Source organism: Podarcis bocagei (genome assembly GCF_964188305.1).
Source record: "Podarcis bocagei genome assembly, chromosome: 9".
Lineage (NCBI taxonomy): Eukaryota > Metazoa > Chordata > Lepidosauria > Squamata > Lacertidae > Podarcis > Podarcis bocagei.
The window spans coordinates 30,734,221-30,760,035 of record NC_138134.1 but is presented as its reverse complement, the minus strand read 5'-3'; positions in this window follow the sequence as shown (position 1 = coordinate 30,760,035).

Below are 25,815 nucleotides of genomic sequence, written 5' to 3'. Positions count from 1 at the left end.
TCCTAGACTTTGCAGATTGAAGTGACTGTTTCAGGCAGAAGATACTGGATGACAGAGCACCTGTAGTAATTCGCCTCCACACCAATGTCCTTAAGACCCCAAAGCTAGCGACCCCTAAGTTAGTCTTCTGCCACCTGGTGTGGCAGAGGACCCTGTCCTGTTGCCAGTATTTAAGCAATATTTAGCTGCCAGTCTGGTTGCCTTATGCTTTGCCTTTTTCCTTAGGCAGCAAAATGTCTTGGGCCAGCTGTGGTTAAATATGTGAAACTGTGTAACAGAATACCTAAGCTAATAGATATCTTGAGCCCATGTTATGCAAGGAAAAGACAGCAGACAGATGTAATATCTATTTCTGACTTATAAAATGGCAGCCACATCTGGAAAACATTAGCCTTCCCACTTAGTGGATAAATATAGTAACAGCAGTAATAGGCGTACTGAAATCCAGCATCTGTGGCGGATCAGTTCCAGTGAAAATTGTATCCCAATGCATAATTGAAAAGAATAGAGGACATTTAATGGCACCAGAAATAAGTATACCTTTACTAGCACCCACTGCTAATTCTGTACCTCTCCAGCTTTTAACACCCTGTAAAGTGTAAACGAGGCAACAGAAGGCAAAACAGATTACGTGATGTTATTTTGATACTTGGTTGAAAACTAACATTTATATTAAGATTGTTTTCATATCTCTACTTGTCCATAATAAGATTGACATCTTGATCTGACAGAGCAGAGCAAAGAAAGAATACTGAGCCAATGGGATAGTTTTTAGGATCATGGTTTGGCTAGGAGGACATGGCATTTTTAATACAGTATTATTTTAATTTTAATTTTATTCATTTAATTTCTAAACCACTTAATTTTTTTAAGGGGAAAAAATCTCAAAGCAGTTTACATTAAAACATCAAATAAAACAATCCAGAAGAAAACATTACAGAGGAAAGTCAAAGATAAGGTATACATTCCAAAGCATTATAATTAACAGGAAACTAAAATATTAGCATAAAATGAAACATTACAAAGGAAGTCAAGTACAGAATGCACATTTAACACAGCAAAGAGAACAAAAAACAAAATTGTATTAACATTTCAAAAGCTAAGGTGCTCAGTGATCTATAGCATTCAAAACAGCTGGCAATCATCTGTTAAGACACTCTCAACAGATAATCGGTAGTGAAAGAACTTGTCATGCCCATTAACCAGTTCCAGCTCCCTCAAGTCACATATCCTATGACTTTGTAAGATTTTTATGCTATGAACTGTCCTGAGTTCTATGGATATAGAGCAGTATGCAAATTTAAAAAAATAAGCAAAGAAGTTATAGTGCAGGAGGTGGAAAATGAACTTTTGAGGCTAGAGAGGTGAAAAAATTGCTTGGCTAAAGTCTGAGTAGCCTACTTGTGTTAAATTTAAATGTGACTTAGCATTCCAGGAAACAAAGTGCCTTGTTACTTCCTCTCTGACAATCTCTGGAATTTGGACCCTGGAAACAACAGCAGCAACATGTTAGCAGTACTCTCCCCCCCCCCCAACTGAACTTGGGGAAGGGACTCATGTCACCTCTTTGTCCCACAAGTATGGAGAAATTGTGGCCCTTGATGTTCTTGGACTATAGCACCCACGATCTGTCTATTCTGGCTGGGGCTGGTAAAGGTTGGATTCGAACAACGTCTGAAGGCCACAAGTGCCACATCTGAGCATTACATGAAAGGGACTTTGAGACCTTCCATCTTCTACCTCTTCTGCATGGTCCATTTGCATGAGGGATTATAAAGATCTGTTTCCCAACTGTATACAAAGCTGACCTGAGTCACAAGGAGAACAAAAAAAAACCTGGCTCATTTGGATCCATGGGGTACCCCATATTGGCGTAAGGGAGAAAAGGGACTTCAATCAAAGGCCTGAAGGCCTGAAGGCCTGCTCAGAACAAAGCTGTAATGGGAGAAAGTGGTTCAGTTACTGTAGATCCAAACTTTGCCTTTTGACATATTTGGTATATTAATGTGGGCAGGAGTTGAGAAAAATGATCAACTTTGGCAGAAACACTGCTACTACACAGACTTTGACTGTTTTGGATATTCTAATGGGTCAGACTGACATTTTTAATAAGGCCAGTGTTAAAACTTTAATAGATAATGTGACAAAATCAAGATGAATAGATCCTGCAGCTTTTATTTGAAAGGTAAGGAACACACAGAGGAAAACACATTTAGATTTTACACACCTGAATCCACAATCACTATATACAGTGGCTAATAAGGCCTGTGTTATAATTTCATGGATACAGCCTCTTAGTTTTTTCCTGAACAAAATCATACAGCTAGTTACATTACCCAGCTGGCCTTGGTTATACAACATTTTTATTCACTTCAATGACTTATCCTTGAGTAACGAGGCCCAAAGAGATCAAGTCATGTTGTTAAGAAATGGCAAGGCACAGGAGCAGCGGACCATTGAGTCATGCAATGATTAATTAGCAACCGTATTTTTATTACAGTGCTGTACTCCTATGCAACAGTAAATCTTAGAAAGCTAACTTTTTAATGTCCAGTAATAGACTCCTGCCAGTTTTTCAACCTCAGCCTTGGTCTTGGGACTGATTCATACATTACCTCCTACATCCCCTTAAAAAAAAAAAAGTTCCCACAGGCTTTGCATACCTGGCAAAATGTGAAGTGCAAAATGCTGAGAGCTATGTACTTTGCAATCATCTATTTTGTATCCCAAACCAAACTATACTCTGCAGTGTTAACTGAAGTTCTGAACCACAGCATCTGAGTTCTGTTTAACTGATGTGTTTAGAATGCAAAATTAGTACATTGGCATATCTGGTTATTTTGCATATACACTTCACATTGCTCCTGCAACAACAACAACAATTTATTATTTATACCCCCACCCATCTGGCTGGGCTTCCCCAGCCACTTGGGCGGCTTCCAACAAAATATTAAAATACAGTACAGTGGTACCTCGGGTTACATACGCTTCAGGTTACAGACTCCACTAACCCAGAAATAGTGCTTCAGGTTAAGAACTTTGCTTCAGGATAAGAACAGAAATCGTGCTCCGGCGGCACGGCAGCAGCGGGAGGCCCCATTAGCTAAAGTGGTGCTTCAGGTTAAGAACAGTTTCAGGTTAAGAACGGACCTCCGGAACGAATTAAGTACTTAAACCGAGGTACCACTGTAATGCATCAAACATTAAAAGCTTCCCTAAACAAACAGGGCTGCCTTCAGATGTCTTCTAAAAGTCTGATAGTAGTTGTTCTCTTTGACATCTGGTAGGAGGGCGTTCCACAGAGAGGGGGCCACTACTGAGAAGGCCCTCTGCCTGGTTCCCTGTAACTTGGCTTCTGGCAGTGAGGGAACCGCCAGAAGGCCCTTGGCACTTGACAGCAGTGTCTGGGTAAAACGATGGACAGTGGTACATGGTATGTCATTGGGGGTGGGGGGTGGGGAGAACAAAACTCTTTCCACCAGTGGATATCCAGCTCATTCTCACAATTCCCAACCAGGAATCTCAATAAGCATTGTATCAAATATTCAAATCTATATACTCTATAGATTTCATATATATTTTTATGAATAACAATTGAGCTATTTCAGGATCTTCAGTTGTGCTCTCTTTCTACACTTGTGCAATCCTGGAACTGAAATATACTTGCAACCCTATCTATGCATACCTACGTTTTGAAATTTTCTCAATCTGCCATAAGTGAACAAGGCAGAATGTGGAAGCCTTAAACAATATATAGGTTCAGTAAATAATGAGTGAAGTCTCATAATTCAGTGTTAGAGTATATGCTTTGCATGCATACATTCCCAAGGTTCAATCCTGGACACTTCCAATTAAAATAAGGATCAGAGAGCAAAGCTAAAAAAACCCACTCTCTTTGTGGGACCTTGGGAGCTGCTACCAGTCAGAGAAAGGCTAGATGTTTATAAATACCAATTGATTTTGGGTTTTCATTATAGTACCAGAGAAAGTGGTTGTGATCACTAGCTTTGTTTTTGTTTTTTATTAAGAAGGATTATAAAAAAAAATGTGGATGATAGGTCTTTCATCAGCATCAGCCATGATAGCAATATCTACTAGGGGTTGTGTTGGGTCTCTTTGTGGGAAGCAAAACCAAGGTGGAATGAGATGATTTAGAGGTCTTTCTCCTCTCTGAAATGAAAGCAAGATGTCAGTACCCCACAAGTCAGATCAGGGACACCACAAACCCACAAAGCACTCTCTCTCTCTCTCTCTCTCTCTCTCTCTCTCTCTTTCTGTGTGTGTTTGTGTACACACACACATACACACAGAGAGAGAGAGAGACTAAGGATAGCTGCATTTTGGTTCACGTATTGTTTCTGGAAGTGTGACTTAGGTAGGTTCATATTAAAATGTGAATGGACCTGAATTTCTTCCCCATCCTTTGCACAGGGTTGGAGGAGGCAACCTATTGCCTGGGCAACCATGCAATGCTCTTCCATACTCTCGCTGCTCTTCGTGAGTCAGGACTTCCACATGGTTTTAATCATCTGCTGGTCAGGCAGGGGGTTTGGCAGGAATCATTCCAAGACCATTCCAGATAAGAGTTATCTAGCAAATAATTGCCCACATAATGGGAGTTTAAATGAAAGTGCAGCTGATCTGGATGACTCGGAAAAAATACCCACAAAGTTGCTTTGGAAAGAGCATTAATAAAATGTTGGTGTTCATGAGTTGAACTGGGACTGTTACACAAGCCTCCTCATGCGCTTTCAAGCTGTCTGCATTCACTTTTCTAAAAAGTGCTGTATATTTGTGACACAGACCCATGCCCTGCACTTGGGACATATGCAGCTTCCCTAGGCTTCCATATGAAGAGGAGCTGCTGAGCCAGTCTTCTGCAGACATAAAAGAAGTAAATCAATTTGAAATCCATTAACTTGGATATTAAAATGCTCCTGTATTTACACAAGGAAGAGAAACTTCTGTCAACTCCCCTTCTACCTGCCACCAACACACCATTCCTAAGGGTTTTACAGTCTGTAGGAGCAGGATTTCATGGCTTCAGAGGAAAGATGGAGGTGGAAAAACCCAGTTTCATGAATGGGACGTTCACTTTGTTCACGTAAGGAAAATCTGAATCCAAGCCCTTGTAATTAATTGCAATCAAAATGCAGAAATTGAGGCGTTAGGCCTGCAATAAGATGAGTAGTGCAAGCTGGTTAAACTCACATTAGGGCTGGATTGCTTGCAATTCTCACAGATCTCTCAGCTTGTGACAGCTCAGTTGCCTGCCTATTAACAGGTAGGCAGAGGTTATCTTCCAGGATCTTTGTTGACAGATTGACTGTTTTCATGAGGTTGAAAAAAACATATTATTGCTTGAAAAGATGAATGGAAGAACAACATGTGGAACATTCTGTAGGGCTAAGTTTTCTAAAGCCAAGGAACTGCTGTGAAATCAGCGCGATTGACGCAGAAGTCTGGCCGGCCTGCTGCTTAAGAACGCGCTGCGCCAGATTTTTTCCCCCCTAAAAGAGCATCTTGCTTGCTGTGACAGTTCTTTTGCTTGACTGGTTAAACTTCTTGACTGATCGAATTTATTGTATGGTGAGCCACATGGAAGCTGTCTTGGCTTGAACCATAGGCTCCATGAACTGTGGAAGAATTTTCTTTTCTGTTTGAATTATGATAGCAGGCGATATTAGAACTGTGATCATGAAATACTAGGTGATGACTTCAAGCTGTTTGTTTTGCTTTGCTAGACTGTTGTTCTGTAACAACACCTATACTTTTACATTATCATACTCAATAAGGAGAATGGCGAGTTATGAAGGCCACCATTTCTTCTTTTCCTGCTTTCTCTTGTAATGTTTGGAGGGAAAAATTTCTTCTTCAGATATTATTCTCCATTGCATTTTTTTGTCTTTTGTCTGTGGAAGAGAGAAACAACAATATCAATAGCATTCTGACATCCACACACCATAACTCAGTAGAAAAAATGCTTGCAACATGGTTCTATGCAAGCTCATTCAGAAATCTCACTGCATTCAATAGGATTTACCCTCAGAATAGTGTGCATAGTCTCATAGCACAGGCCCATGCATGTCTAACTTGGAAATTAATCTCAGTGAATTCAGTGGGGCTTCCTCCCAAGGCTGAAATCCAGTACCCAGGACCTGCCCAATACATTTAGGCAACAGAGGTGAACTAAATAGTGCTCCTTGCCTTCCAAAATGGAAGAGGGAAGTGCCAAGAAAATTGCTCTACTCACCCTCACTGATAACCTCCTCCTTTTATTATCTAACAAACTGTAGCCTAACCCTCCACCCCACCTGAAAATTATATTCTCCTTTAGCAAAATGTATAGGCACCAACTGCTACTTCTCCTCTCATATTCAACAGCATACAGAAGCAGACAGACTGGAAGCTGAATCATACCCTGATGATAAGTCAGCATCTTCTACCACACCTGAGGACAATAGGAGGCCCAGAGCAGGCAATGTGATGCACACAGCTCTGCTTAGGAGGTGCAGGGCAAGCAAAGTGGGGTGCAGAGCTCTATCCTCCAAACTCTCACTGTGCTTCTTGTCTCTCATCACCCACCACCTGAGATGGTTGCCTAACTCAGCATAATGATTGTGCCAGTCCTCCCTGAGTTCACTCTCCCAGTTGTTGTCAGCTGATCTGATCATCATGCATTCTTTTGGCTTATTTCTTTGGTATTGACTGCAATAATATATATATTAGGTTAAATTGAACATCACTTATGTCTGCTGTGGCTGGCTATCGAGCAGCCTGTCTGCTTGCCTCCGGCTAATTAATGGATGCTGGACAGATTTGTTAGGCTGTTTTGCAACTGGATACAGTTGTTATATCACAGAGCGTATAAATTCTGGCAAACTGGGGATTTGATGGTGTTCTAGTTTTGAAGTGTGCACTTGTGTGAGAAAGAGAGAGTGAATCGTGAAGCTTTTCCTTGGCAAAATAATTGTTTCCCCCCTCATTCTTCAATAAGCCCCACTCCAGCCCTGCAGTTGAGAAGATTCTGATGTATGTGAAGATAATTCCCAGATCACTGAGCTGTGTTCCTACTTGTTCCAATGTGCATGAATCTAAATTTGTATAGAACTCTTCTGCACTGACACAAAGACTCCAAGGGGTGTGGCAGGCACAAGTGTCAGAATCAGGGTGGGGCATATGGTGTGTGTACATTGTTTGAGGTGGGGCAGATTGGTGCAGACTTGCTGATCTCTCAACATTGAGGGGTGTAGTGTGAATCCCCCTAGGATGACCTATTTCAAATTATAATAATTAGTTTCTTTGAAAAAATGTGCTAAGACTCATGCCTGTCAAGAACTTATACTCTGTGGCCTGGGATTTCTTCCTCATTAGTTCAAATGTAGACAAGGGGCCATTAAAGAGCTTTGAGGGAAATGCACTTTAAATACACTGTTCTTTATTATATCCACACATCTCTCAGTACAAAGCTTTCATTGGGGAAAAAGAAAAGGTCATGAGACTGAGAACATTAACTTCTAGAGCCAAGTCCTAGTGAGCCCGAGTTCAATGTCCTCCATTGGTGTAACAAACCAAAAATTTTATGATCAGCTGTTGTGGCACATGCAGACTATTTATTATTATTTTTAACACTGATACTAATGCTGCTGCTGATTTCTTATTGACCCAACAGGGTTTACAGGATTAACATGTGCTTCTGATTCTTGCTCATTTTAATTTTTATATTGATATTTGGGGTTTGTTATCCTTTCAATTTTTGTATTGTTCTTAAGATTACTGGGAACTACCCTCAAAGTTGTAAAAAATGAAGAAAGACTATAAATTACTCAAATTAATAAATGAATTGCCTAGAATGTGTGGTGGATCACCTGAAAAGTAGTGAATTATGAACTAGAGAACAGAAAATGAAAGCAAAAAAAAAAAGCTTTTTAAAATATAACCCAGAATTGGCTAGACAGGTGGGACGGGACCATACACTAGATTCTCAGCAAATGGACTGCTGTTGCTTACAGGATGAAAGAGGCAAGGTGCAAATACACTGACAGAGCCAATTCTGCAATCCTGAAGTTGTGACTGCAGTGTGCCAAACTCCCTGCTTGCTCTCCTCTTTCCTTCCCAGTAAACAACAGCACCCCACCTGCCAGGAAGCTAATATAGTGGCTCTGTACCACCTGATGAGCCACTTCTGCTAGAACCCCAAGATCTAGAAACCAGTGCCAGGTGCAAAAGACATACAGGTAGCATGAAAGAACAGGCTGCCTCTGAGCACATTCAGAGCCACAGGAAAGTCCACTTCTAGTTAGCTTTCCTCACTTCACCAGCCAGATTTAAATGGAAATTAGTTACTTTGTCCTTGCTGAATAATTGGATCCAGAAATCTGGATGTTCTGCAAATCAGCCAGTGATCTACCAGTAGATCCTGATCTACCTTCTGTTCATTTCTGAACTAGATTTTATAAACCACAAAATTCAGTGCAATCGACAGTCATGAATGCTGGCCTACCAGGAGTTCAATAACCTCCTGAGCATTTGCTTGCTGTTTATCTGCAACTGTAAATGAGGGCAGGGGGCGAGAGAAGAAAGCCACTTTACATGCCTGGATGCAGTTGTGGCCAATCCCCTGCAGCCTCTCCCCTCTCCTTCCTGGTAAGTAGCAGTGTGTCAGCTGCCAGGAAGTCAAATGAATGCTGCTGCCCCATGAAGCTGTCTATTGCTTCCTGATGGCCAATCTGTGTTGGGCTTCAGGGGCCAGCAGTTGTGCAGGCCTGCTGTATCTGAATCATAGTGGTTTTTGGTCCCTGATCTGCCAATTGATGAAATAATCCTAATAGCAGAAAGCAGTTTGAATGGAAACTGAATGGTTTTGCATAATTCTTTGAAGAGCATAACTAAGGAATGGTCTATGCTGTTCTGTTCTTAATTCTCTCAAGAGATTTACAGTTGTTCAATTCAGGAAATAACAAATGTCTTTAAATCATTGTCCTTTCCCCTCCTACAATATACTATCAAGAAGATCTGTTGCCAAACTGTGGCTCGCTCTTGTTTATTGCCGACATATATTTGCTGTAGTCTAATTATATATCAACTAGCCAGTTTAAGAGCCATAATGTGCACAATTGTATGCTCGTTAGCTATTGCTGTTGTGTGTTCTTTTTATTTTGAATAAAGAGACTTAAAGCAATGGATCTATAAAAGTGCCAATTATTGTGAGAAGCATGTGTGACATACTTCCTTCAACAATAGCAGCCTCTTATTTAGGAGGATAAAGTACATTCACTTACATCGCTGATTCTGAAGGCAGAGGAGATTACTGAGCTATTGCAAAAGCTCCATTCCCCTCTGGAGAAATTGCCACAGGATTGTGCCTTGGCTGTTCATATATCATGTACCTACTCCGTCTGTTACATCTGTTGCCCTGAAGTGTGGCTTAGGATACCTCATAAAGAGTGTGCTTCCACTGACCATCATGCTCCTTCTGGGGTAGTCTATCCATATTAGGTCTCCACCCTGCACTCATCTCTCACCTGCGGCTCCTAGAAGCTGACACCATGTGACAGCAGCCTCACCCTGGGAAATGGCTTCAACTGGCTGGCTAAACCAGGTGAAGGTAGCTGATGGGTCTCAAAGCCTTGATGAGTTAGTGGCTTCCCCTGCATGCAAAGACAAGCTCCAGCACTTTGAGTGCATGAGACCAGTAGTGGGTCCAACAGTCAATAAGGTGGTTTCTGCACATGCTGTAGAAGGAAGTGAGGGGCAGATGGGGCTTGTCAACTCAGGTAGGTAGCCCATTGATGAGAATAAAAACTCTGATCCTAAACGTCCACTGCCTTGCGGGAGACCTTCAGGAGAAGAGAGGGCTAAGGAGTAAACCCTACACAAATCTGGAGTGGAGTCCCTTAAACGAATGAATGACGTCTTGTATGCCTCCTTCTGGCAACTCCTGCAGCCAAGGTGCCAAACGTTTTGCTCTGATGTGGAGTGCTGAATTTAAGACTGGAAAAATGAGAAACTGAGAGAAAATGGAATTGACTGATTCTCCCATCCCTAACTTGAAGTGAATTATTCCTAGATGTCCTTTCTGTACATATCACATGGAAGAACCATTGGGAGACTGTGGTGTAGGATATGCATGTGGTATTCATTCCTTTCATGAGCTTAATAAGTCCAATAAATTGGTCAGTCTAAATTCAAGGAGGGAGGGCATAGTTAACTCACTTATTCCAGCTATTCTTGTTGCTGTTTGGTTATCTACAGCTGTAGCCTCTCTTCTTATGCCATGGGCTGCCATTATTGTCCATAGCTGCTATTCCTACACTCTAACAATTAATTCCAAGCTAATTCTTGTGTATGTGTGTGCCTGTACATCCCCATGATGTTGTGCATTGAAAGTTGAAAAAGTATGAAATTATTCCTGTATTTTGGTTCTGTTTCTTTCCTACCATTGAAAGCTGCCCTGAGACCAACAGCTAGCTTGTGGCAACTTCACAAGTTTCTTCTGGGACAGTCACCTTTCAAAGGTGTCAAACAAATGGGAATAAAATGAGTTCCTGCAAATTAATAACAATGGAGAGGTAGCGCTAGAAATGCTCCAAGAAACCCTTAAACCAGTCCTCAGGGGCAGAATAATTGTCTTCACTTCAGACAAGAAAAAGCACTGGGCAGAGGAAGCTCAACTCCCCAAAGACCTTTTCTGCAAACATTGGAAGCAAAGTGCAGAGAGGCTGAAACAGAAGAAGTTGTTGTTAAAATGTTCTGAACACAACAGGACAGAATTAATTCACACATTAAATGAAAATCTTAACCACTACTATAGACACAGCAAAACAAAACTATTATAAGCCTGAGCTTAAAGTAAATAACTGTTTGCTTTCCAGCTGAAAAAGTAGCAATTCAATAGAGCAATAGCCCACATTTTCAAGTCATTACCGAATACAGTAAACAGCAAAGCACATTTTGTGTCCTTTGCTGTTATGGGCAACATTCTTATCATGGCAAAAGGATCTGAGAGACTGCAATATACTGCAGCAACTTTATGCCATTATCAAAATTAACTAGTTGATCAGCAGCCAGATGAGAACTGTGATTGTACTACCAAGAAGAAAAAAGCTGGAAGGTGCTACATGGGCAAAACCATCCATCGGGAACGAGGCAGGGTTGTCTCTGTTTGCATGGTTCGTGCCTTGTGCAATATCGAGTTCCTGGGCATGCCGGCTGCTGTGCTGTTTGCCATGGCTCAGCTGTGTGAACTGTTGATGGGAAACAAGAAACAAATCAGCACAAAAGCTTTTTTATATTGCATGCTTTGCTACATTTTCCTTAGTAGATTAATTTTCAGAGTAAAGCCACCACTGGTTGCTTAAGCTGTGTAAGGATGTTTGTCAGGGGAGGGACAACTTTGTTCCTGATATTGACTATATCTGGAAATAGGTAGGCCCCCATATTACTGTTTCAGCATCTGCTTTGGATGATCCAACCTATTGTCACACTCCGAATTTATCTGCAGTTCCTTTCAATCCAACCATCGGAGACAATAGCCATTTTCACAGTTGATTCTAAACATATTGATTGACTGGCAGAAATGGGGTGGAAAACAGGAGGCCATGCCTTCTGCCCTCATCCAGCTGGTGTGCCTCCCCCACTTACTAAGGAGGAGGGTGGCAAAGTAGGAGATGCATTGTGGTGCTGCCAGCACACTGGTGGGCATGCCAGATTGGTTCTGCCAGTGCACCTGGCACAGAAATTTCCCCGCTTCCTTCCTTTGCCTCCTGCTCAGTGGCAGCAAAACACCAGCCAGTTGCCCAGCATTGCCATTCCCCACCACCACCACAGAAACCCTTTCTGACCACACTCACAATGTCTTCCAGTCTGCCTACACCATTTCCCTCTTTATTTAAATGCATTACTGACATGAATTCTTGTGAAGGTTGTTTGCAAAAGGGAGTCTGAGTTTGTCCCCCTTCATGAACATATGCTCCTGCTCAGTTTTGGAACTGGCTGCTTTGATGGTGGGGGTCCAAGGCCAGTATGGAGCTAGCATAGCAAAAAGAAAGAAACAACTTTCTGCCCTGGAAGGGTCAGGCCTGCCAGGTTTGGAGTCCCTTGCTTTACTACTCCATGGCCCCACTTGCGATTACTCTGTTAGAGACAAATCATCTTGCTCATAAATGAGGTTTGTTAATAGCTTGAGATTTTCTTTAGTAGATGAAAGGAACTTTATAACTTCAGAAGAATTTAGAAGATTAAGAAGAAGTAGTGGTAGTAAATTTATTACTTTCCCCTCACCATCAGATCCAGGACAGGTTATGCCAATTTAAAATTCAGATTATAGGCACAATAATTGGGTGTGACCTGAAAACTAAGTCTCAGGTGTTAAGAGGTACATTACAAACATGCATTTTGAATATATCAAAATAAATGTACCTAGGTTGAGAGTGTCAGAATAATCTAATATCAGTCATGTTTAAACATCATTTGGTAACCATTTTTGGAAGTTATTCTCAGCTTATCGCTGTCAGTGTATGCTTATTCCTGTATTGATAACACATTCTGTAGAAATGAATTGTCAAAACTCCAATAGGTCCCAGATGCTGTGCATTATTTTCAGAACTTTTTAATTACTTTTTAAAAAAAAAAACACAACCACCTGTAACCTTCTCTCCCATTTACCTCTAGCATCTTTGTCAATCAGTGCAGCCAGAAAATTGAGTATATTTGTTTTACACGGGAGAAACAGTTGGTTTCAGGAGCAACAGTAATTAAAAGAAGCAATAGAGCAATAGAAGAGAACAAGGGCAGTGTAGAAAGTAAATTCTCAATAAGCCTCCCAGCCAAGTTTGAGACAGATTGCAATGAGAGTAAGAGGGGGAAAGAGGCTTGACAAGACAGGGGTTTTTTAAAAGCAAGTATCTGTTTCAAATAAAAGGATCTTCATCAAGAAGATGTCAACTGCAACCAGAACAGTATCCATCAACTCTGAATTTGAAAGCCTAGATTGAGAAAGGCATATCCAGTTTGTCCAATTATATTCACAACCGAACTTGTCCAATTCTTCTTTTTGTTGAAAATAAGGAAGATTATATTTACTATCACAGCCACAGGCTTGCAAAATAATCACTCATCTGGTTGTCTGGGGTGAGTATATATCACCCCCAAGTGAGCAGACAGTAATCCAGAATCCCTTCTTTGCAGCTTTTCCCGAGAATGAGCTTGGTCCTTTCAGATAAAAAGAAGTCCCTATGTCATATGCTCATTCCAGCACTGGATGAGACCTTAGTACTATGCATGCATTAATGACCTGGTATTCGCATGCTGTAGATGTCTGCTTTGTTTTAGAAACTGTGTGACTTCTGTGGATGCTTCCTCGTTGCCTTTTGCTATTATTCCTAATAGATGAATTAAGGTGTTTCTCACATTTAATTTATTAATCCATGCTTCTTTCAGGAGGATTACTGAAATAAGCAAGGGTCTTAGGAACTGGTTTCTAATTGCCATCTCCATCATACATACACTCATTCTTTAAGTATTAAAATAAATTGATTGGCAACTTGGCCAAACCTAAAGATGTCTTCACATATAGCAGAGTGGTTTTTTTTGCCTCCTGCAAGCAGTATAATATGTAAAGCTAGGACATTGTGCTTAGTAGATGTAATACAAGATTGATAATTACAGTTGTTAATAATTATATATGTACTATTAGCTTCCTCCTTGAGGGCAATTGTTAACTCTAAGGTTCCTACCTGTAATTTATGAATACAGTTTATGAATCTTTGATTTCTGAAGAGGATAGAGAGAAAACGTTTGTGAAAGGAGAACTCCTTTTGTATGTGTTTTTCTTTAAAAGGATGGCTTCCACCAGAGAAGAGGAAATAAACAAATTCATCCGTTGCTACTCTGAAACATAAAGGTATGTGGTTGCCCTTTCTGCGCTATCCTTCTGCGATTCCTGACAACCCTTTATTTCTTATTGAGGCCTTAAGTTTACATTTATAGTTTGCCATTCTCTCACTGTGCCCATTTAAATCAATTCAGCCCATTGGGTAGGGCATAGCAAGACTATGCCTTCCTTCCTTCCTTCCTTCCTTCCTTCCTTCCTTCCTTCCTTCCTTCCTTCCTTCCTTCCTTCCCTCCCTCCCTCCTTCCCCTCCCTCTGTATGAGGACAGAAATCTTAAGCCAACCCATATACATAATATCCAACATCAGCAACAACAACAGCAAAAATATATTACCCACCCTTCACTCTTAGATCGCAGGGGAGGTTACAGCATTAAAGCACAATATCAAAACAACTTAAAATAACTGACAATCATAAATATGAGGCGGGTCCTAAAAACATACACTTCATGTGTCAGCAGCCAGGGTAGAGTTGTGCATCCCTGGAAGCGATATAATGAAGGTGACAAATGTGCTTCTGAGGAAAAAGAGTTTGACACCTTGGGGGCTGCCACGGAGAAGCCTATGCCTGTCTCAGCACTTGGTGAAACATATTTCCAAGTGAAGAGCTGTAAGGCTACCAAGGTAACCCAAGTATTGCTAAATACTTATTAAATAGTAACAGCAGGCACTGGTGGCAATGGAAGTGGGCATTGCCTCCGTGTGTGTGTGTGTGTGTGTGTGTGTGTGTGTGTGTGTGTTTAAAAACTAATCAAACAGCAAGTTTTGATCAGGTACCACTTTTACAGCAGCAGCAGAGAGTTTGAAATCTATAATTAACATTCTTCTTACTTTCCTCCTTGAGAGAACTGAAAAGGTTTTGTTTGTTGGTATATCATGTAGCCTTTGGTTCATAGCTGTTGCCATTGCATCAAAGATGAGCATTCAGATTGTGAAGGATAGAGTTGGCTAATATGAAAAGTTGTGTACTTTTCATTCTGCTTCCTGAAGGACGTGTTAGGTTTGCACAATTATGTTTATGATAATTACTGAAAAGATTGTTGTCCTTGATCATGAACACACTGCACTCAAATATTTTCTCCCTGAGCTGGTGTGCTTATTGTTCAAGGCAATTGTTGTTTCAGAAGGAAGGTGTTTTGGCACCTCCCTCCCTCCTGCTGCTTCTTCTCCTCCATCCTTGCTCTGTGTGATTCTCTCGCAGTGCGGGAAGAAGCTTATTGTGTGAAAAAAAATCCATCACTATGACTTACAATCATTTTTCTTTTTCTATGTGATCATGACATCTTTCTATTGATTAAAGTTTTTTTATGTCCTTTTGCTTGATACAGTTGCTCGGTCAGTCTGAGGTTAAAATGATATTGCCTCCACCTAGTATTTAAGGCAATCTCTGCAATCTAAGCTGTCAACCTTTTGGTACACTGTCTTCAGTTGCTTTGCAGTTTGTCAGAATCTGGTGTGTTAACCGAACTGAATATAACATGTATCAGCATATGAGATACTTTTAAGGAGGCTGCTGAGGTGTGTAAAGGAATATCTGTACTGCACATAACTGTATTTATCTAGCTGAAAAATCTGCCTTTTATTTATTTATTTCTAAGGCAGGTGCACCAGTTAGCTTTTGTTATCTAACAAAGGGAGGCATTAAAAAGGATGTGTTTTTCGTGATTAATAATAATAATAATAATAATACATTGGAAATACCTCTGGAGAGTTTGCTTCAATGGCTAAACTAAGACATTACAAATGATTTAAAGAAAGAGAAAATGGCATGATTAATTTGTAACAAACTGGACTCCTTTTGTGTAGCATGCTAAGAAAGAAATCTGAATGGTTACATAAAACAAATCATGGCTGTATAATGTTTTGAAAGATGGAACTGTAGACTCTGTTATGGCATGCTGAATTTTGTGATCTTACAGTTGTGAACACATCTTTCATTTTGTTTTCCCCCCCTGGCAGATCTTTAATGGAATACGATTTGGGATACAGTAGGCAGTAACCAATGTTAGTCATACTCAGTGTAGATCCAGATTGAAACTCTCTTTGAAAGGCTTGATTTACTTCTGCCAGGCTTAACCACAGCAGGAGGCCCCCTTGTTGCTGAATCTGGTTTGCATCTGCGTAACTTTATGGTGGTTTAACTTACACTAGCTTGCTCTGTTGTCCAAAGGATTTTGCTCACTTTTATCAGGGTACTAGGAGGGAGAAGGGGCTGTTTGCCCAATCAGATTCAGACTCCCAACTCCCCTCTCAGCACCACAGGACTTCCTCCTCCTCCTCCTCCTCCTCCTCCTCCTCTTCTTCTTCTTCTTCTTCTTCTTCTTCTTCAACCAAGTCTCTGTTATACATGCTTTCTCCCTCGTACCATTTCCCCTAATATTGCTACAGATCACACAGCTGCAAAGGAAGATGCTCCTGTTTTTCAAGGAACGATATTGAGTTACTTGGAGTGCACTTACTGAGGAAGAACAAGTAAAATGGGTGTCAGTGTTTCATTTTCACCCGTCACTGGAATTACAGGCTTAACCAAATACATTGAACTATTTTCTAGTTTGTAATGAGCAAGGGCAAGAGTCTGATAGCTGCCTGCCACAGTTTCATAGCAAACACGGAGGCTAGTGATTAAAATTCAGTCTCCGTGCAAAGATCTGGCACCGCGGCAGCCTGAAATGGACCTCAAATAATCTTGGGATAATAATTGTTATTTATATAGAAGCTACAAATGTATTGGCCGATTTCACAGCAAAATAAAAAGAGAGGATTTCCTATTAGAGTTGCAACTTCTTTCCTGACAGGTGCATTTTTGCCTTGCCTGTGGTCAAGAATGAAACATCTGCAGTCTTTCTGGCATGAGGCGCCATGATGAAGGAAGCTTCATCGGTTAAGCTTCTGCTTGGAAGGCAACTGCTGAAGGCACAGAAATCCTCTTCCATATGTGTGGGAGTGTAGTGGGAAGAGAAGCTACTGTTAATGTTACTATCGATCCAAGTAAGACATTAATGCACTAGATAAGTCTGTGTTCAGATCCCTATAATTTCTTTAGGAACAAATATTTCACAGCAGTTGGTGTTAGTATCCTTGTTGACAAAAACAAAACTCTCTTCTTCAGCTGCCATTTTGTGCACCCAAGCACAGGAAGGCTAATAGCACAGAATTAGCAGCCATGAGTTTTCTTCCATGCCTGAGTAACTTTCAAAGTATCTTGAAAGCTTCAAAGTGCCCCCTTTTGTAATACAGCATTGCAGGAGCCTTTGTGGTTTGCCACAATTTTTTTTTTGAACACGTTATTAGATAATAATGTTGCTTCCAAGGTCAGTAAAAAGCTGTAAGACATTATTTCTTTTTTTTTTAAAAAAAGCATATATTTTATTCGTTCGCAGAGCAGATGTAGCCCAATGGAAAACAGTTTGGCTTCATGGGAACTGCCTAGTGATATTAACTCATCCAAATGATGGCTCTGTCAGGTCACATAGCATATTATTCCTACCACCATATCCCCTTTATGATATTCTACATCAGGGTTATATGGGAGATGCTATCAGTTTATCTGGGGTTCATATCATTTCAGCCTAACTTTATATGAAAAATAAGCCACCGTATGCCCATCAAATCAAAACATTTTCTGTAATAAAGGAAGCCTCCTGCACATAAGGTGGTCAGAGTTTCTCCAGAGCATTTACGCTTCTAAGAACCCAGGCCTTTCTGTTTCTTTTCCACAGATGTCAGTGCAGGTAACTATGCATGGTATTGCTGCCTAAGTAACCAAATTCTATTTTTCTTGACGCTAAGTCAATTAAAATAATGTGGAAACATAGCTAAAGTGTTCTGCCTTTCCAACCTCCTGCTTTAGAGGCAAAGCAATAAGAAGGCATTGCAAAACTTGGGAAATACTCGTGTTGAAATTGTGTTTAGCTTTCAAATTCACAACTCTGGGCAGTCAATATTGTTGAGAACTTTTTCATATCATGCAGATATAATATGTTGAAAGGGCCAAGGCAGCAGTTGCCAGTGGCCCAGAGCCACCTCCATAACTTTGCTTCTGCATCTGCTTCCTCTGGCCACACCACCTCCTCTCTCTCCCAGTTGCATGTAGGATGGCCCTGTCCATGTCCCTATCCACTGGTAGAAGAACTTTAGGAAGGAGTAATGGGAGTGGAATAGGGAAACAGAAGAACTGGAACAGTCCATCAACCTTTCTAATGTAGAGGGGCATGGGCATAGCGGGGGAGCATGCCAAAGACCCTCACAATCCTAGAGTAGGCCCTGTGAAGAAACATATTTCCTATTGCAATACTTTATGTGTGCACATATGAAGGGTTTCTGCACTGATATGCATATTTCTCGTAGTGAGTGGCATCATTAATGCAGAACCTATCCAAGTAATCAGGCCAGTGCACACAATAAGGGGCTAAGACATAATGCAGCCCCAGGGAAATAGCAGTTTTCAGCAGTATGCAGGTGGCCATCTAGTTCGTTGGGAGTTAAGTAGACCTGAGTGCCTGTGTCGACCCAATAAGGCACACATTATGCAAACTGTGGTGTGAATTATGCATTCCCAATTAGAAGGCTATTGGCACAATCTCCCAAAGGTTATGCATCTTTAAATTCTGTTGATTTCATGGAGACAGTTCAATGTATTGATACTCCTCCCATCAGTAGGCAAAATCAGTGGCCCTAAGGTGCTGGTTACATGCTTGTGCTATGAGTCATCTGAATACTCACACAAGACTTGCAGTTGTCTCTACTGAAAAGTAGTGCACTAGAGATGACACTGAGGAATCTTTATTTTGTTCTGTTGGTCTCTGTCTGTCTTTATTTGAAATCATTAGCAATATAGTGGTACCTCGGGTTACAGGCGCTTCAGGTTCCATGTTTTTGGGTTGCGCACCACGCCAAACCTGGAAGTACTGGAACGGGCTACTTCCGAGTTTCGGTGCTCAATCTTTGCGCATGTGCAGAAGCACTGAATTGCGACCCGCGCAGACGCGGCACTGTGGGTTGCAAACGTGCCTCCTGCATGGATCACGTTCGCAACCCGAGGTTCCGGTGTAATCACAAAAAATTCTAATCAAAATATTTGTATCACTTCACAATGTCGCACAATTAAATACATATAATATTAACATCAGAAATGGAAATATCTTCTCCTGGAAGAGCATTCAAAACCTACTTGGACTTGCCATTGTGGGAGGTAATGCTTTTCTTCACAACATTGCGTAAATGGCATCCAGTTTCCCCAAAATGTATTTCTATATATTCACTTGCTGTATTTTTTTCTCTTAAATAAGACGTGTGTTTGCTGTTATAGCAAATTAATGAATTCTTTCCAATGAGGGATTAATATGACTTCCAGTGTTTGGTCAATAACATCCAATAATGTCTTTCTTTATAGAGGTTTCTTTATAGAGGGTTCAGCAGTAACAGTGTTGCATCTAAAGGGACTTCACACGTTTAGTTGTTATTTTAATCACTATCTTTGCTGATGGCTGATTTGCGCAGTCAAACCACTGGCTGTTGTAGTACTCATGCAGATGTGAACCAGCCCCTCCAAGTGCTTAACTTTAAAGAAACTGTCTCTGCTTTATTCCTCATGAATATTTCTGGAGGTATTGCAACTTAATTCACCAGCATGCAAGCACCCAGCAAGGCCTTAGACTTAAAGACACGCAATTTCTATTTCTGCCCCTCTTTTTCTCTACAGCCACTTTTAAATATGCCTTTGATTATGAATGGCATGAGCTGTTTAATTGTCTCATTATTCAAATGAAGATTTCCATTAATATGCTCTTCAGGATTAAAAGGCATTAATAAACATATCAAAGAGAGGGGAATAAAGCTTTGGTCCTATTAATGAAATAATGTTTAGTTTTTAATACATTTTTTGTTCCATTGTTCTCGTTATTAGTTGAAAATGTAAAAGAGTCCGTGTAGCAGAAGCACAGAGGATGAATATTTGACTGTCTTATCTGTATATTCTTCTGGGTAGAATATAAAGGGATATTTGCTTTCGTAGATTTTCACGGGTACAGGAATGCAGGTTTTGGTGTTTTCGGGTATCTTCCCGTGTAAGAGTTGGGGTGTCTAGGCGACGTTTCGACGAGGTCTCACTCGTCATCTTCAGGCTGGTGCTTTCGGCTTCTTGTTACTAGAACAGAGCAGGATCTCAGTGTTTGAGTTCCTATAAATACTGTTGAGGGGGTGTGGTGTATAGCCTCCAACGTTCTGGGCAGAGAGGAAGTTCCCAGGTTATTGTGCCTTTTCTTCTTTTGTTCATTAATTACTTGAGGGATATCTTGAGTGATTTCTTGAGTGATATTCTGAGTACCACTTAGGAGGGTCATTAGGTGTGGATTAGTTGCTAAAGCTTTCGTGTCTTGACCTCTTGAGCTTGTGAAGAGTTTTTCTGAGTTTTTCTGAGAATAGTTTTTCTGAGAAGATGGCTGTACTGCACTTAGTTGTGCTCTGGCTTGGCTTCGTGTATAGGGGTGAGCTGTGGTTTTGTGCCCTGTGCCAGCCAGATCTGTGTAGGGATTGCAGGGGGGTGCAGCATCCGGAGGTGCCACTATGGTTTGGCTACTGGATGGTATCTGTAATTTATCTGTGGAGAGGGTCTGGGTTTGGGTCTGGTGTGGTTGATTGGAGATGGCGTTCTGTGTGCCTCTGGTTCTGGTGTCGGTTTTTGTGGGGAGGGCTAATTTCCAGATGTCTGGCAGGCGGGACGTGTCGTCACGCTTGTTCATGTTGTAAGGGTGTTTCTCTATCTCGATGGCTTCCATGATTATTCTCTTGTGGTGATGTTCCATGTTAAAGAGCAATTTGGAATCTGCAAAATTAATTTCGTGTCCTGTTTCTTTCATGTGTTGGTAAAGAGAGGAAGTTTTTTCTTCTTTTTTGACGGCATTCTTGTGTTCTGCGATACGTGCATTTATTCGTCTGTTTGTTTGTCCAATGTACGTGGCTGGGCAGACTTTGCAGGGTATTTCATAGACCCCTTGGTTTTCTAACTGGATTTTATCTTTTGGGTTTCTGAGGATATTGGCTATTTTTTGGTTGGTGCAAAAGGCTGTTTTGATATTGTGTTTATGGAGGATTTTGCTAATTTTATCTGTGGTGCCCTTGATATAAGGAAGGAGGGCCATGCCATTGTTTTCTTCTGTGTCTTGGTTTTTGGGGGGTGTTTCTTTTTGGATTAGCTTCGTAACCCTGTTTTGCTGGTATCCGTTGGCGATTAACACATTTGAGAGATTCTGTAACTCAGTTGTCAAGTGGTCTTCGTCAGCCAGGCGTTTGGTTCTGGAGATGAGAGTCTTGGCTACGGAGTTTATTTGTGCAGGGTGGTGGTGTGATTGTGCATGTAAGTAGCGGTTGGTGTGTGTTTTTTTCCGGTAGATAGTGTGTCCTAGGGAGCCATCAGGTTTTTTGTAGATTAGGACGTCAAGGAAGGGAAGTTGGTTGTTGGCTTCTATTTCCATAGTGAATTGTATTTTGGGGTGTAGGCTGTTGAGATGTGTGAGGAAGCTATCTAGTTTTTCCTTCCCGTGTGGCCAAATTACAAAGGTGTCGTCAACATATCTGAGCCAAAGTTTGGGTTTGTGTTCTGACTTGTCTAAAGCATTGGTTTCAAAGTGTTCCATGTACAGATTTGCGATGACCGGTGAGAGGGGTGATCCCATAGGTGCTCCTTCTATCTGTTTGTATCTTTGTCCATTGTGGATGAAGTACGTGTTGGTTAGGCAGTGGTTGGTCAGGTCCAGGATGTATTCGGGGGGATTGTATTTGTTTTGACCAAATACAACCAAAAAATAGCCAATATCCTCAGAAACCCAAAAGATAAAATCCAGTTAGAAAACCAAGGGGTCTATGAAATACCCTGCAAAGTCTGCCCAGCCACGTACATTGGACAAACAAACAGACGAATAAATGCACGTATCGCAGAACACAAGAATGCCGTCAAAAAAGAAGAAAAAACTTCCTCTCTTTACCAACACATGAAAGAAACAGGACACGAAATTAATTTTGCAGATTCCAAATTGCTCTTTAACATGGAACATCACCACTAGAGAATAATCATGGAAGCCATCGAGATAGAGAAACACCCTTACAACATGAACAAGCGTGACGACACGTCCCGCCTGCCAGACATCTGGAAATTAGCCCTCCCCACAAAAACCGACACCAGAACCAGAGGCACACAGAACGCCATCTCCAATCAACCACACCAGACCCAAACCCAGACCCTCTCCACAGATAAATTACAGATACCATCCAGTAGCCAAACCATAGTGGCACCTCCGGATGCTGCACCCCCCTGCAATCCCTACACAGATCTGGCTGGCACAGGGCACAAAACCACAGCTCACCCCTATACACGAAGCCAAGCCAGAGCACAACTAAGTGCAGTACAGCCATCTTCTCAGAAAAACTCTTCTCAGAAAAACTCAGAAAAACTCTTCACAAGCTCAAGAGGTCAAGACACGAAAGCTTTAGCAACTAATCCACACCTAATGACCCTCCTAAGTGGTACTCAGAATATCACTCAAGAAATCACTCAAGATATCCCTCAAGTAATTAATGAACAAAAGAAGAAAAGGCACAATAACCTGGGAACTTCCTCTCTGCCCAGAACGTTGGAGGCTATACACCACACCCCCTCAACAGTATTTATAGGAACTCAAACACTGAGATCCTGCTCTGTTCTAGTAACAAGAAGCCGAAAGCACCAGCCTGAAGATGACGAGTGAGACCTCGTCGAAACGTCGCCTAGACACCCCAACTCTTACACGGGAAGATACCCGAAAACACCAAAACCTGCAATATAAAGGGATATTTATATGAGGCATTAAAATGTCCTGGGAATCAGTTTTACTCCTTGGTTGAGGGGGGGGGGTTGATACCTTTTCTTGATTCATAGACATTGGAAAAGTCTGAGATCAGATGCATTTTGTGCAAGGAATAGCAGAAAAATATGGGACAGCTATTGATATGCCAACATATTTGTAAGAAAATAATGTATGTCCGGCATCAAATCTACCCTTCGAGTGCCAGCTTCAATGTTCATTCTTACAGAAAAGTCATCCATCTACTCTGACATCTGAAGTACAGTGAACAAAGTTCAATACACTTCAGATTCAAACAGGAATGTGGAAAAGTGTGAGGACAAATGGAAATAGCAGAATGTAAGATAAATATTGCTATGTGTCACTGAACAAACCAGCAAATGTACAACACAAGATTTATGGCATCAGCCCTGGAACAAAAAGAATTTACAGTTCTGGCTAGAAATATATCATTTAAACAATATGAAGAATTCTAGAGAATGGAAAACAAGCACCAGTGAGATAGGATCAGTGACACTGGTGCCTAGTAAGTATCTTCAAGCAGTGATGCGGGTGGCACTGGGGGTTAAACCACAGAGCCTAGGGCTTGCTGATCAGAAGGTTGGCGGTTTGAATCCCCGCAATGGGGTGAGCTTCTGTTGCTTGGCCCCAGCTCCTGCCCACCTAGCAGTTCGAAAGCATGTCAAAGTGCAAGTAGATAAATAGGTACCACTCCGGTGGGAAGGTAAACGGCGTTTCCGTGTGCTGCCCTGATTCGCCAGAAGCGGCTTAGACATGCTGGCCACATGACCCAGAAGCTGTCTGCAGACAAACGCCAGCTCCCTCGGCCAGTAAAGTGAGATGAGCGCCGCAACCCCACAGTCGTCCGCAACTGGACCTAACGGTCAGGAGTCCCTCTACCTTTACCTTTAAGTATCTTCAAGAATCCTACAACAGCCAGGAGAAGCTAAGGGCTGAAATTAGAATGATGGTTGCCATCTTCAAGCACAGATAGGTTTTCTTTGGTGGGTTTGGGAGAAGGGGAACCATCAGCCAGGGAGCACCAGAGCCAGGGATATTAGATAGGGTACAGCCAGTGCTGGCATCAGTGAGAGGCATAGTTGGGCATCTGCTGAGGACCTACAGCCCAGCAGGGGAGCCACTGGCAAGATCCCCTGGGCTCTGGTGCACTGACAAGACAGATTCACTTAGGAGGAGGATCACAGAGGGTGCATGGCCTAAAACCTGTAGACAACACTGGTTATAGCAATTCTAGAAAGGTGTTGGCATGTCCCCTGCTGTGGATTGGGGGGTAGTCTCAGAAAAGGTAGACATGAATGAGAACTGTAGGTCTGGGCACTTTCTCACAGAGATAAAAGTAGTTCATTGCTGGAGGCACTGCTGAGCTCTTTCTAGCTTTCATTTACATCTATCCTAAAGTAGGGCTGCCATTACTGGGATTTCAAAGGAAGAACTGAATTATTTTTTTTTGGGGGGGGGGAGGTTGGTGTTTATGTAAACAAAAACTCAACAACTTTGGGGTATGTCAAAATAAAGCTCAACAACTTTCGGGATGTCCTGGTTTTTACTTTTTGAAATACGCCAACCCTACCAAAAGTCTGAGGTTGGGGGAAAGAAAAACCAGTTATTGCTGTGGACTTTAGGGATCTTAGTTATCTCTACTGACTACTTTTTCAGGCATTAGTATTTCCTTTTTTATTTCATCACTCACTGCGATCTTGGAAAGGACATTTGGGCATCATTATTTATTTGGCAATGTCACAAATGTCTAGGTCTGGTGCTTTGGATTAGGCAGGGATTTATGCTTTATACAAGGTAAGTAGTAAGTGCCACCCATATTTTCCAATGGCAAAAAGCACCCAATTTGGTGGGAGACAGGTGACACACCTGCAGAGAGACCCAGTGTTCACACACACACACACACACATACACACTTTTCCCCTTTTGTCCTCTTTTTTGAAGGTGGGCTTACTGGCCTGAAGGCATGACTACATTACTGCCAGCACCTTGCTCGGTGCCTGTCTTAGGGATTGGCAAACTGAGATGACTGCAGAACAGATATAAAGCAGAGTCATTGTTCATTCCATATTGGATGTATGTGGCTCTGTTTGCTTTCTGTCCCACTTAAAACACCTTTCTCTGCACAACTTTTTAAAGGTGTCTTCTTGGAATTTACATAAGCATAGGATCAGCTTAAAGATCAGCCTAGTCTGATCACCAAAGCTGATTAAGGATCCAGAGAGGGATGTTCTTAACAGGTTCATATTTATTGCTTCCTCCAGAAGTAAAGTAGATGTTTCTGGATGCACTGGCCACTGCAATGAGGAAAGGGGCTGCATGGGGTCTCTGCACACTGAGGTATATAGGGAAATCCCCTTCTGAAAGCAAATTTGCAGAAATGGAAGAGTGTATTTATAGAATCATAGAACTGTAGGGTTGGAAGGAACCCTGAGGATCGTCTAGTCCAACAATAGCAAAATGGGGAACACATGTTTGAGCCATGACCTACCAGAGTTGTCTGAACTGGATTCAACTTGGGGTTTGGAGTGTTCGTGCTTGGAGAATGTTGTTTTCTTCCAAAGCTATTTGCCTCTGTTATAACTTTTAGCTGTGAAAAGGGAAATGGGCCTTGCAGTTTCTGTAGTGGTGGTGGTGTAGCAACAACTGGCTTCAGAGCACTCTTCCAAACTGAATGCTTTCCAAGCCGAAGCCCTCATTTCTGTAGGTTATTTTCTAAACTGCAAGGGAAAATGCCTCTCCAATCAAGTAGAACAGGCTCACAGGAGGGTGTCATACACCAGACCAACCTTTTTGTCTATCTAATCCAGGATCGTCTTCTCTATCAGCAGCTCTGAGGCATGGATCCTTCTCATCACAAGTTATCTGATCCTTCTAATGGGAGATGCCAGGGCCCAAACCTGGGACTTTCTGCATGAAAAGAATATGGCCTAGCTTTGCAAGCTGTGATCCCTTCCCAAATACAGATAGCCTAGACTTTATAGGATGATCAAAACTGGGATGTTATCAAGTGTAACTCACTTCCAGGAATTACATGCTTTTTAAGAAGAAGAAGAAGAAGAAGAAGAA